We start from the raw sequence: 12,157 nt of genomic DNA on the forward strand, positions 1-12,157 counted from the left end.
CGCCCACCCCAGACCCCATTCCGCGCCCCGCAGAGCGGCTTGGGCTCCCCAACCCTCCAGCTTCAGGCTTCTGAAGGTGGCAACTGCTCCCGGATTTTCTCCAGCTTTTCTTTCTGCCTGGAAGTCATTCGTTCATTCTTTCCTTTAAAATATTTACTGAGCGTTTAACAGGTTCCAGGCACTGTTCGAGACACTGGGGATGGAGCAGCTAAATCAAACACGCACACAAATCTCTGCCCTCCTGGAGTTTATATAGTAATGGAAGACGCAGCAAAGCAGAAGTAAGATATTTGTTAGATGGTAATAAGGGCCGAGGCGGAAAAAGCAGGGAAGGAAGATATGAAATGTGCATTTAGGAGAGCTGGCTTTTGGATAGGGTGGCTGGGAAAGTCTCACTGAGAAAGCGACAGTGAGTTTTGAGTAAAGGCCTGAGGAAATCCAGGGAGCCGGCCACGTAGACGATCCGCGGCCTGCTGTGATCCGGGTGCAGCCAGGAGGCCAGCGTGGAGAAGGCGCCTAGAGAAAGCTGGGGATGGAGTGGTGAGAAGGCGGGGCCAGGCATTGGAACAACTTGTGGGCGTTTGTAAGGATTTGGGCCCCTCTCCTGCGTGAGACGGGGAGCCCCCACCCCCTCGCCCCGTTTTGAGCTGAGGAAGGACGCGTCTGACTTCATTTAAAAGCGGGTCGCAGTGACAGCGCCAGACGCAGCAAGACCAGCAGGAATCCCGAGAGAGATGATGGGGCGTGGCTTAAGGTGGTAGCAGCGGTGGTGACAAGTGGGATTTGGCAATTACTTTTTTACGAAAAGCTACCAGGATTTATTGCCAGGCCAGATATAAGGTAGGAGAGAGGGAGAGGAGTCCAAGAGAGTACCAAGGGTCTGGCCTGGGCAACCGAAAGAAACAGTTGCTTTTAACCAAGATGGAGAAAACCGGCCTTGCTGGTTTGGTGGGTGAGGGTGAGCCTCACTCAGACGCGGTTTTGAACAGATGAGGTGTGAGGTGCCCATTAGACATCCCAGTGAAGGAGCGAGTAGACATTGGTTCGACAGGTCTGCAGAGCAGAGAAAAATGTGCTGCCTGGAGATGAACATCCGGAAGCCATCTGCGCGGACCTGCTGGTGTTTAGACGCACCGTTTTCCGATATTAGCTCTGGTTCGTCCAATGCAGTGGCCGCTAGCCACGTGGGGCCACTAGGCACTGGAAACTAGTGAAAGCTGTGCATCTGAAAAACAAAATTTTAATTAATTTAAAATTTAAGAACTGACATTTGATTCAGATATTGGGAAAAAATTAAGCTGAGAACAACTCGCTTATGTAAATCTTTGTCAACTGTAGAGTTTATCGAATTTAAAAACAGATCAAGAATTTTCGGTGAAAATTTGGGGTCCGATTCAGGATATGCTGTGTCAAATATACGTTAGATTTCAAAGATTTAATACCAAAAATGTCAAATACTTCATTAGTAACTTTTATGCTGATCATATGTTTAAATGGTACTATTTGGCTCTATTGGGTTAATAAAGTGTTATGAAAATTAATTTTACCTTTCTTTTTTACTTTTTTAAAAATGGCTACCAGTTACACATGTGGTTTGTGTTAAATTCCTATTCTGCTCATCTAGGGAGGGAGTATGGATAGAAAGAGGAGGGGTCCATGGGTTGATTGCCCCCAGGGATTCCCCAAATCACAGAAGCCAGTGAGATGGGGAGGAACCCACAGAAAGCCTAGGAAGGAACGGAGGAGGTTGGAAAACGAGGCAGGCGTGATGCCTTGGGAGCCCCTAGAAGAGGGTGCTATCAGGTGGGGGGATTGAGTATCTGCTCAAATGTTGCTGCAAGGTCAAGTACACAGGACAGAGTGTGGACACTGGCCCAGCAACCGGGAGCTCATTGGTGACGTTGGCAAGAGAAGTTTTGGAGGAGCGGTGGGGCCAAAGCTTGACCGGAGTGGGTCCAAGGGAGAAGAGGGGAGGCATGGATAAATCTTCAGCCAAGTTTTGCTATAAAGAGAGAAGAGGGAAGTGTGACAGAAGGCTTTTTTATAGCTGGGAGGGACGGCAGCAGCACGTGTCTCTGCTGATGAGGAGGATCAGGGGAGGGGAGAGAGTGGCTGGAGCAATGTCCTTGGCTGGGCAAGAGCTGGATCACGTGCACAGGACGAGAGAGCAGGGGCCTCTGCCGGCTCGGGAAGGTCCATCAAAGGTGAGAGGGAAGGCGGAGCTCTGGGGCCCAGAGGCAGGGAGGCGGGGAGATGGGGATGGGGGCTTGCAGAAAGCCTCTTCTAATCGCTGTAACTCAGTCCATTCCGTTTGCCTCTAAAAGCTATGCCCAGTTTGCAGGTATCTGCTTACCCATCCCTCTATCAGAATCCTTTTTATCACAGGAAGTAAGGGAACAGCACCCTGAGAAGGAACTTGCCATCTCCTTTGCTTCCCAATAGGCCAGGGCCCTGGCAGTGCTGGCTTCTCTCCTTCCAGGGCCCAGGACCAGCTCCTCCCCTTGCCACCCTCCAGAGGGCCGGCAGTCCTCAGGACACAGGTAAACTGCCTTACCTTCCTTCCTCTCCATCTGGGGGGAGTGTGGTGGGAGGGGCTGCAGGTTCGGACTCCTCCTGGTTTAACACATCCACCTTCTAATTAGCCCTGCTCTGCACTTGGCTTTCGAGAATGCCGATGAGGACTTGGACTTGTGCCTTCCTCCTTCTTTCCCACCCTCTTCCTAAAACTAGGTCCTAGAGATCTCAAGCAAAGCTGCTTCCTGTCTTCGCCACAGAGCCCAGCACAGGGCCTGGTGGTCTTCGGAAGAAGCGATGCCTTAACCTACTATTTCCAAGTATGTTTAGCAGGTGCTGGTCTGGCAGGTGCTGGTCCAGCGGGTAAAGCATAAGGATCCCATGCCCAGGGGTTCTTAACTGTGGGAGTTAGGCTTGGGCAAGGCCTGGAGCAATGAAATCTGTGTGGGCACGTTTCCTAAATGGATTTGACCCAGGACCATTTAAAATCGTAATATTTATCAACAACATCTAAGGCCATGAATGTACGTGGGAAGATGTAGTCTATAACCTCTGGCAAGGAACTCCCCAAGAGCCATTTAAGCCAGACCCCCCACCACCACGCCCCCGTTAGGGGATCCGCACTGGACATACCCTGCTCTCATGGGCTCCTCTGTGCTACCCACTCAGCTTTCAACTCCAGTTTCTAGGGTGGGCAGTTACTGGGGGGACTGGGGACTTTCTGGTCAGCCCACCCATCCTAGGATCCAAGCTAGGCCACTGGCTCCTCCCTCCAGGACAGATGGCAGATCATGTCCCCTTAACCTTGGGCTGCTGTCACAGCCATTGCTCTAAGAAATGCAAAGTCACAAAACACCAGGGATGGTTATCATATTGATCTTAATAAAGGATTCTTCTCTTTCAAGTGGCTCTTTGGGACTTTTTAAGTGTTGTTTACTGGTCATTTCCTAACTGACCAAGTGAAAATTTTGAAAGACTTAAAGCCATCTCTTTATAAAGTAAGTCAATGGGGGAACAATGAATGACTAGATTTGTAAAAATATGGTTTGCATAACATGTCTTAGGAAAACATGGTTTAGGACCCAGGATCCCCCTCAGTGTAGAAGTCCATGAATGAAAATTTTATCTGACAAGCCAGTTTTTTTGGAAGATGCTTTTTATGTGAAATGAAATCAACTTAAATCCAATTATGTGCATCTGTCTCTTACATAAAAAGTCCAGAAGCAGGAATTCCAGGATTGGATGGCAACTCCACGGTTACAAGAGCCCAGGCTCCACCATTATTAATTTTGGCTCACGGCTTTCATTCTCCAGAGTGCCTTGTAGGACCAGATGGCTGCAGATGCTCTAACCATCACCCGTGAGTCCTGAGTGGGGAGGTGGGAAAAAAAAAAACGGGGCTAAATTCCCAGTCGAGTTGATACCCCCCACACCCCTTTAGAGAGCTTTTCCAGAAGCCCCACCCAATGACTTCCACTTACACCTCCTTGGCAAACCCATCTGCAAGAGAGAAATGTAGATTTTTAGTCCTGTCCCTTGTCAACAACACAAGGGTCAGTTACCATGGAAGAAGGGGCGAGTGGATCTTGGGTAGGCAACCAGAGTCTTTGCCACAGCATCTGAGGTGAAGTCTCTGTGTGGCTTATCTTCTCCAGAGCCTGGAGGGGAATAGTTCTGTGCCCTCAGCTGCCCTGTGCCATCCCGCCACGGGCAGAGCTGATGGCACCGTGGCTTTGGGCCTCCAGAGGGGGGCAGTCCTGGACACAAGGCAACTGTGAGAAGAAGCAGAAACGGAAATGGTGGTGAGTGGTTGGGGCGCGGGAGGGAAGCAGGAAAAGGCAGCCTCTGGCTTCCTGGGTCAGATGCCACAGGAACGAAAGGGCCGGAGGGGCATACTGCTCAGAGGGGCCTCGAGACACCTGAGGCCAGTCAGCCCTCGCTGTCTGCCCCAGCCCTGCCTGTCCCGGGAGCGACCATCCGCTTAGCCTCCGCCATCACATCGTGAGAGCACAGAGAGCGACGGAAGGCAGGACAAAGGAAGCAGTGAATCTTAACAACCCCATTTGGCGAGCAGACAACTCTCATTATCCCATTTTACAGGTGCGAAACCTGGCTTAACGATGCTCCCATCGCAAGAGGCAGCGGTAGGGTACGGAGCCGGGTCTTGGGGCCCAGGGTGCCCTGGGGGAGTTACAGGTGAGAAGTGGAAGCCTGCCCTGCCTGGGAGCCCTGCACGATGCCTCTGGGCTGGGCGGGCAGCCCCTCTGTGTCCGGGTGTCCCCGCGGCCCCAGTCCTTCAGCAGTGGGTGCGCTGGCGATGCTGGGGAGCAAGCAGTGGCGATCGTACGCGCGCCTCCGCCCATCGGGCCTGCATCCTTGGCTGGCTTTAGAGTTACGCTTTCCAAATGGACCGGACTCCGCAGTTATTTGGCAGAAGAGTCCTCAGCAGCAGGGCGCAGCTTCCGCCCTCGGGTCACGCGGGTGGTGAGAGCGTCTCTCCAGGGCACGCTTTCTTCTCCACGGAGTGGGATGCGCTTCCTCGCAGCTTGGCCTTTCGTTGCACTCAGGGTTTTGCTTCCTCTGTCTGGGTTGCGGGGCCGCCCTCAGTCCACCCCCTCCTCCTGGTGCCCCTGAAGCATCCTCTCAGCTGGTGCTGCTGCCGCCGCTGCCTTGTCCCCAGTTAAAATTCTCTAGAGAGAGTTCAGTGGGCCCAGCTCATCCTTGCACACTAGGCCCCACCTCATAGGCCACTGCCAGGCGACAGATTGGCCATTTAGGTCCAATCAGCTGTGGCTGGAGGAGGGCGTGCAGTCACATGGTCTGCTTGGGGCTGCCCCTTCGGTGGGGAGGTGGGGGCTGGGGGCTGGGCAGTTTCACTTGCAGGAGCCCGTGGGGGTGGGGGAACCATCACAGACTTGTCTGACACGCAGATGACACTCTGTGGGAAGAGTCTGGAAGCCTTTGTGGACGAGGCGAGATTCGAGCTGGGCCTGGAAGAGTGGGTGGGGTTCCAGGGAGCAGGGATGGGGCAGAATATTCCAGGAGGAGTAAAGGAAATGAAGCAGATGCTCAAGATGCTCGTGGAGCAGCGGGGAGTCTGGTGTGGCTTGGAGGGATGCATGGAGGCGGGGAGGGGGCGACAAAGGAAGTGGGCAGAATCGAGCTGAGGCCAGACGGAGCAGGGCCTGTATCTTTAGGAGGGGGAACCAGTGGCGCTGTCACCATCACCGTCACCGGAGCTGCGCCCTAGCAGTCGGGGAGCAGGGAGAGAGTGGAGGCGACTGGGAAGAATCTCACGCGCTTCTCCCTATTCTTTGTCCGGCGTCTTCCCACGCCCCGACCGAGCCGCCCCGCTCTCAGCCTGGCACTCGGCAGGCTGAAAGGCCGCTCGCTGCCCACTGCGTGCCCGTGGGCTCTCCCACTTTTCCAAAGTCCTAGACACTGGCCAATGGGCTGTCACTTGCTACCTGTGACATCGGGTCAGAGTTCTCTGTGTGCTCTCTCTCTCTTTTTTATGAATTTATTTTTTAATTACAGTTGACATACAATATGACATTAGTTTCAGGTTTATAATGTAGCGATAAGACATGTGCATGTTACGAAGTGCTTCCGCGTCCTCTCCTCCCACGCCACGTGACTGGTGATTGCTCAGGCGGTGGCTCTTCTAGCACCTGCATCCCTGAGACACCAGGTGGAGCAGAGGCCCACCCCGCCACAGCTCTGCTCGCCATGGCCCTGCTCCCGCTGCACTGGGCATGGGGGTGACTGCGCAAGAGACTTCCTGTGAAGTCATTGAAGTTTGGGGGCTGATTTACTGCAGTCGAACTCAGCCCAACCTTATCAAAATACCGGCTGAGGAGAGCTCCCCTCTCAGCAGCACAGGCCTCCCACCCCCGCAGCATGGTCTGGGGGTGGGTAGAGCGGGAGGACATCAGGAGTTAGAGCCCTGAGGACAATTTGGCCAGGACTCTCAAAGCACCAGGATTCACTGCCTCCACGGGGCCACTGCTGGGCTGGGCCTGCATTGCCCAGGCGTGTAGCCCCCACTGTGGGGGCAGGTGGCACTCGGAGATGATACAGGTAACCTGCCTGCAGAAGATCAGCAGGTGGCAAAAGAAAGTGGATGTGTCTGATGCCCCAGCAGCTCCGCCCAGTGAGGAGGACGCTGTCCCAGGCGGGAGTGAGGCTGGAGACTAGACTCCGCCCTCAGGCAATAGCCTCCTCCTGGGAGGCCCCCCTGGGAGCTCTGCACAAGGCAAACCTGACCATGTTACTTCCCCCCTTAAAAACCTAGGACAAGGGCCGGATACCTTAGTAGAATTTTCACACGGTCATTTGCAACCCGGCCTCTTCCACCCACTGGGCCCCATCACACCAGCTCTGCGAGGCTGCCCCCCAGGGCTCTGTCTTCTCCAAACTGCCTGAGAGGGTCACGCCCCCAGACTGGCCTGTGCCATTTCCCCTGCCTAGAATGCCCCTCGCCCTGCCAGAGGCTTCCCGGACCCTTCTCAAGTGTCGCCTGTCCCTCCTTTCCTGGCTCGGTCCCTCTTAGCCGCCCTCTCCCAGCCTCTGTGGTCGGGGTTGGCCGGACTGACCGGCCTCCTGAGCCAGCCGGTCTCTGCTGGAGGCGGGGCCAAGTCTGGACTTGAGGTCACCTCTCTGAGATGCAGACAAGGAAGGATTTTCTCTGCAACCTCTGTCAGGCACTGTGCGGGGCGCTGGTTCAGAAGTGGGCAAAATCAACATGGTCCTTGCCCTCTGGGGCTGACTTGGGGATAGGTGGATGTTAAACAGATAACCAACCAATAATAAATGTATAAATTTTGCCTGGAAGAAAAAACAAGGATCTATTCTAGACGTTGGTGGGGAAGTTTGAGGGAAGGTCTCCTGGAGGAGGAGGGTTTTAAACTGAGACGGAGGGGCGAGGAGGCCTTGCCGGCCAGTGCGGGGTAGGGGAGTGGGCGGGGGGGTGCAGCGGCAGAGCGACGGGCATACGCCAGAGCCAGAGCAATGGTGGCAGGGGGTGGAGTGACGACCCCAAACCGCGGACCCCTTTGGACCAGGGCATTCTCGTCTCCCCCAGCATTTCCCTCGCTTGCTCTTCTTTCCCTCCCCCTGGCTGTTCGCCCACCAGCCCCATCGCCCCTGCCCTAACTATACCAGGTGACACGGGTGCACCTTTATACACTCATTCTCCAGCAACCCCGAGAGACAGGTATAATCATGCCCATTCATAGACAAAATATGAGAGGCTCAGAGAGGTCGAGACTCACCCATGGTCACTGGCCAGCAAGTGCTGAAGTGTGACGTCCAGGCCGGGGACCGGAGCTGCCGTCTCTGCCCCACAGGGCTCCAGAGCCTGACTGTGTCCCATGGCCCCATGTGGCATGAGGTGGACTCACCTCCCACCCCTATCTCTTCCCTGCCAGGCTGGGGGCATGTGGGAGTAAAGGAAGCCGCGGCTCCAGGGCCAGGCTTAGTAACGGAAGGCCGTGAAGGTCCTAGCTGTGAATAGCAAAATGGTGGCGGCTCCAAACCACTCAGTGGGCATTGTTTTTGCTGCCAGCCCCCAGCGCGTCTGCCAACATCTCAAAGAAAGTGAATGTGTCATGATAAATCAAGGGGGCAGGCTGTCCCGCAGGCCTGATGACCAGCTGACAGCAAGATATCTGGGATGAAAGTGGGGCCCAGGTGAAGACGAAGCAGCCACATCCGGCTGCAGGCCCAGCAGGCACCGGAAAGGAGCCCAGGGCAGGAAGCTGTCTCTGCTGGGAGCCCCCCATCCTGGTGCAGCCACTCAGGACAGTCCAGTCATCTGCGACAGCCTCTAGAGAGGCAGGGGTGGCCGACACTGTTTCTACGTCTGAGAACTGTGGCTCCTGAAGTCAATGCCCAAGGTCACACGGCCAGTGCATGGGGAGCTGGCTCATGAGCTCCCTGACCCCGAAGCCCACATTTCTATCCAGCCGGACTGGCGGGGGCAGGACGGGGAGGCCATGGCCCTGTGCGGCGGTCTGGCGAGGCAGGACACGGCTTCTCCTGGCAGAGAAGTCCAAGCCCCCTGCTGGAAAGCCTTCGCAGAAGTGTCTTTCTGGGGATGTGGTCGAATGCTGTGGTCAGGGTCTGAGCATCTTGAGATGCTGAGGGGTCATCGACTGATGGCCAAGTCTCAAGGCTTGTGACCTCCAGAGGATGAGGGGGAGGCGGACAGGTATAGGGTTCGGCTGCATAGAAGACTCGGGGATGAAACAAGTTTTCCAGGAGCTGAAATCGGCCTCGTCTCTTTATATTTCCGTGACCTTTTGCTGACTCTAGGACAGATCTGGGAAACTGTAGGTCACAAACCTCTCAGTTTGTACGTGCGGTGGCGGCAGTGGGGGGCGGGGCGGGAGGCTTGAGGTTCTGCAGCTTCCTGCAGACGGGGCCCTCCACCAGCTGTTTCCAGATCTGACTAGAGTAGTTTCTAGAAGCAGTGCTCCTTCTAGCTGCTCTCCAGAGAGGCTCTGTAGCAGGAGATAGGGAAAACAAACAAACACAAAACAAAACAAAACAAACAAACACACAGAAACGCCGCGCCTTCCAGGAGCCCAGAAAAGGGGCAGCTGTATCAGTGCAGGAACCCAGGCCACAAGCGGATCGAAGAGTCGCCATTTCTTAAGCACCCACCGTGCTGAGAAACTATCTTAGCCATTTTACATCTATTTTTTATAACTTTAATTGAATCGTATTTTGCACATTGTATAATTCGCTCATTCCAAGTATACAATTCAACAAATTTTTAGCAAATTTACCAAGTTGCACGACCATTATCATAAAGCAGTTTTAAAACATTTCTATTACCCCAGTAAAATCCCTCATATCCGCTCGCTGTTAATTCCTGTTCTTTCTTTGCCCAAGGCAACCACGAATCTCTCTCTCTCTCTCTCTCTCTTTTATTGGTCTCTATATAAATTTGTCATTTCTGGACATTTTATATAAACAGAATCATACAGTACGCATCCTTTCACGTCTGACTTCTTTCACTTTGCAGAACGTTTGCAAGGCTCATCCAAGGCATAGCACGTACCAGGACTTTATTCCTTTCTATTGCTGAATAGGACTCCATCGAGTGGACATACTACATTCTGTCTAACCTAGTCACTTGTTGGGGGTTTAGGTCGTTTCCAGCTTTTGGCTACCATATTTCATCAGTTCTAGTAAGTTTTTTTGTTTTTTGTGTTCATATTTTCATCTTATGATCAATGGCCTGTCATAGCTTACTCGGAAACGTTTTCCTCCTTTTTGGTGGTATGTAGCTATTGGTATATTTTACAATCAAGGGCATCTTAAATTTGAGGAGATGTGATGTTAAGTGGTTGACCGTAGCAGCCTCCCTTATGGTTCACCCTTGTGTTGTCAAGACTCTTGTTTGCAAGTGACAGAAATGCGACTCACAGGGGAAATTCCTGGCTCGATAGTTGAGAGGCTCCTCGGGCAGGTCGTTGGGTTGGAGGAATTGCTGCAGGGCCCCTGAACGTGTGGCTCGACACAATCAGGTCTCTGTCCATCTTTCCTCTCTGCTTGTCTTTGCCAACAGGCTCTCTTCCTCCGTGGGACAGCCCCAGCTCGAGAGTCCTGGAAATACAATAACCCCGAGAACCTCTCTTCCTACCTGTGCATATATCCTAGGGAAGAGTCTATGGCCAGGCCACCCTGAACAAGCCCCATGCCGTCTGATCTCGGAAGCTAAGCAGGGTCAGGCCTGGTTAGTACTTGGATGGGAGACCACCTAGGAAGACCAGCTGCTGTAGACGTAAAAAATAAAAAGTAAACAAATAAGGGATTGTAAGCTGACAAATTTCAGTTTAGGCCCACGTCCATCTCTGGTCTAATCACTGTGGCCTGGGGGATGGCGGTAGTCCAGCCTGGCTGACATGCCCTTCCTTGTGGCCAGAAAGTCTGTCACCAGAAGAAGGGGTAGTAGAAGTAACTGAGTTGGGCACCACCACCATTGCTGCCTTAGGCCACTATCCCATGGCTTCACTGTGGACATTACAGACTAAAGGAGTCTTTAGAAAGACTATCTGATGTCTGCGGTTCATTCATTCTGTTGCGAGGTACTGTTCTAAAGAGGTTAATTATACCTCCAAGAACTATGTTGTTTGAAGGATTTAATAAAGCAATGAAATATGCATGTAATATACCAAATGTAATTATGTTTAAACTTCTCATCAAGTAAAGATCTGTTTGCAGACAGTTCTCTAATAGAAACAGGAAAAAATATTTTAGGGTACTAAGCCGATGAATTTGCCATGTTGAACTTAAGCACTAAAGTATCGGCTTATATTTATCTCTACCTTTAAACTCTGTACTTTCTCTTCTGCATCCTCCTCCCTGCCGAGGATTTGGTACCTTCCTACGTCCACCCGTTAGCTCACTTTCCCTTTCTCTAAACTGCCCACACCTGATTTCCACCTATCCAAACCTTTCCTTCAGTTTACCGCCACAGTCTCTGCAGGAGCCTTCTCTAATCGTTCCATCTGAAGGCAGGTCCTCCCCCTTCTGGGTCCCCATAGCTGCCTTGCCGAGACTAGTTATATGGCTTTCATTAGAAAAGACCTCACAGCAGGATAATTTTCTGAGCGTTGGTTAGAGTTTTCCTCCCTGTGGTTTTTATTTTCCCATTTTTAGGGAAGAAGCCAGGCTCTTCCACGCCCTTGGCTCAAGGAAGGTTAAGTCACACGGCTTGAGATAAGTAGTATTTGGGTAGAGGCTAAGCTGCTATAACAAAGAGACCCTCAAAATACAGTCATTGAAACAAAATAGGAGTTTATTGCTCTCTCACGTACCAATCCAGAGAAGGGCAGCCATGGTTCAGGATAGGTAAGCTGCTCTGCTCCGCCTGGTTATTCAGGGACCCAAGTAGTCTCTGTGCGTTGTTAGTCATCTCCTGGAGTGTCGTCCTCTTCTGCATGGTTGCAGCTGAGGCATCATCCTATCTGTGTTCCATGAAAAGGAGAGAGTTTGGGAAAGCCTAGGCCCAGTGCTTTACGGCCAAGGCTTAGAAGTCGCACGCATCATTTCCACTCACATTCCATTGTCTGGAATTAAATCGACTGGATATAGCTAGCTGCAAGGAATGCTGGGAAGTGTGGTCTCTAGCCAGAACAACTTGTACTAAAACTCAATTACTATAGAGGAAGGAGAGAAGGTATTTGCAGGCATTAACTAGCAAGTTACCACATTCTCCCAAAGCTGGTGTCATTGAAGAAATTATGCTGGGGCGAGGTGACAAGCAGTAAGGCTCAGAGGAGAGAGTCTGGGGAAGGAAGAGGGGTTCTGTTCCATTTATCTATTGCTGCATACTAAAACACCCCTAAATTCAGTGTTAAAAAGTGACGCTATTTTGCTCACACATCTGCTGTTTAGGTGGCATTAGATGAGACAGCTCATCTCTGCTCTATTCAGCGTCGGCTTGGGCCTGGAGTCTCCAGATGGGGCTAGAATCACCAAAGGCTTGCTCACATGTCCGCTTGATGCTGGTTGTTGGCTGGCACCTCAGCCGGACCTGTGGCCAAGACATCTACACATGGCCTTTCTGTGTGGCTGGCTGCTTGGCTTTCTCACAGCATGGGGCTTGGGTTCCAAGAGTAAGCATTCCGAG

The 12,157-nt window shown here is 52.5% G+C and overlaps 1 long non-coding RNA gene and 1 pseudogene across 1 annotated transcript; both read left to right on the forward strand.

The window, feature by feature from the left end:
• Positions 1 to 2,453: 2,453 nt before the first annotated feature.
• LOC118613356 lies at positions 2,454 to 4,876 on the forward strand. Its single transcript, XR_004955405.1, has 5 exons — positions 2,454 to 2,540; positions 2,731 to 2,834; positions 3,731 to 3,874; positions 4,170 to 4,316; positions 4,615 to 4,876. It is a non-coding gene; the product is annotated as an uncharacterized LOC118613356 (long non-coding RNA).
• Positions 4,877 to 10,188: 5,312 nt separating this feature from the next.
• On the forward strand, positions 10,189 to 10,307 carry LOC118613464 (annotated as a pseudogene).
• The last annotated feature ends 1,850 nt before the right edge of the window (positions 10,308 to 12,157 follow it).

Source organism: Rousettus aegyptiacus, unplaced genomic scaffold, assembly GCF_014176215.1.
Source record: "Rousettus aegyptiacus isolate mRouAeg1 unplaced genomic scaffold, mRouAeg1.p scaffold_m13_p_18, whole genome shotgun sequence".
Lineage (NCBI taxonomy): Eukaryota > Metazoa > Chordata > Mammalia > Chiroptera > Pteropodidae > Rousettus > Rousettus aegyptiacus.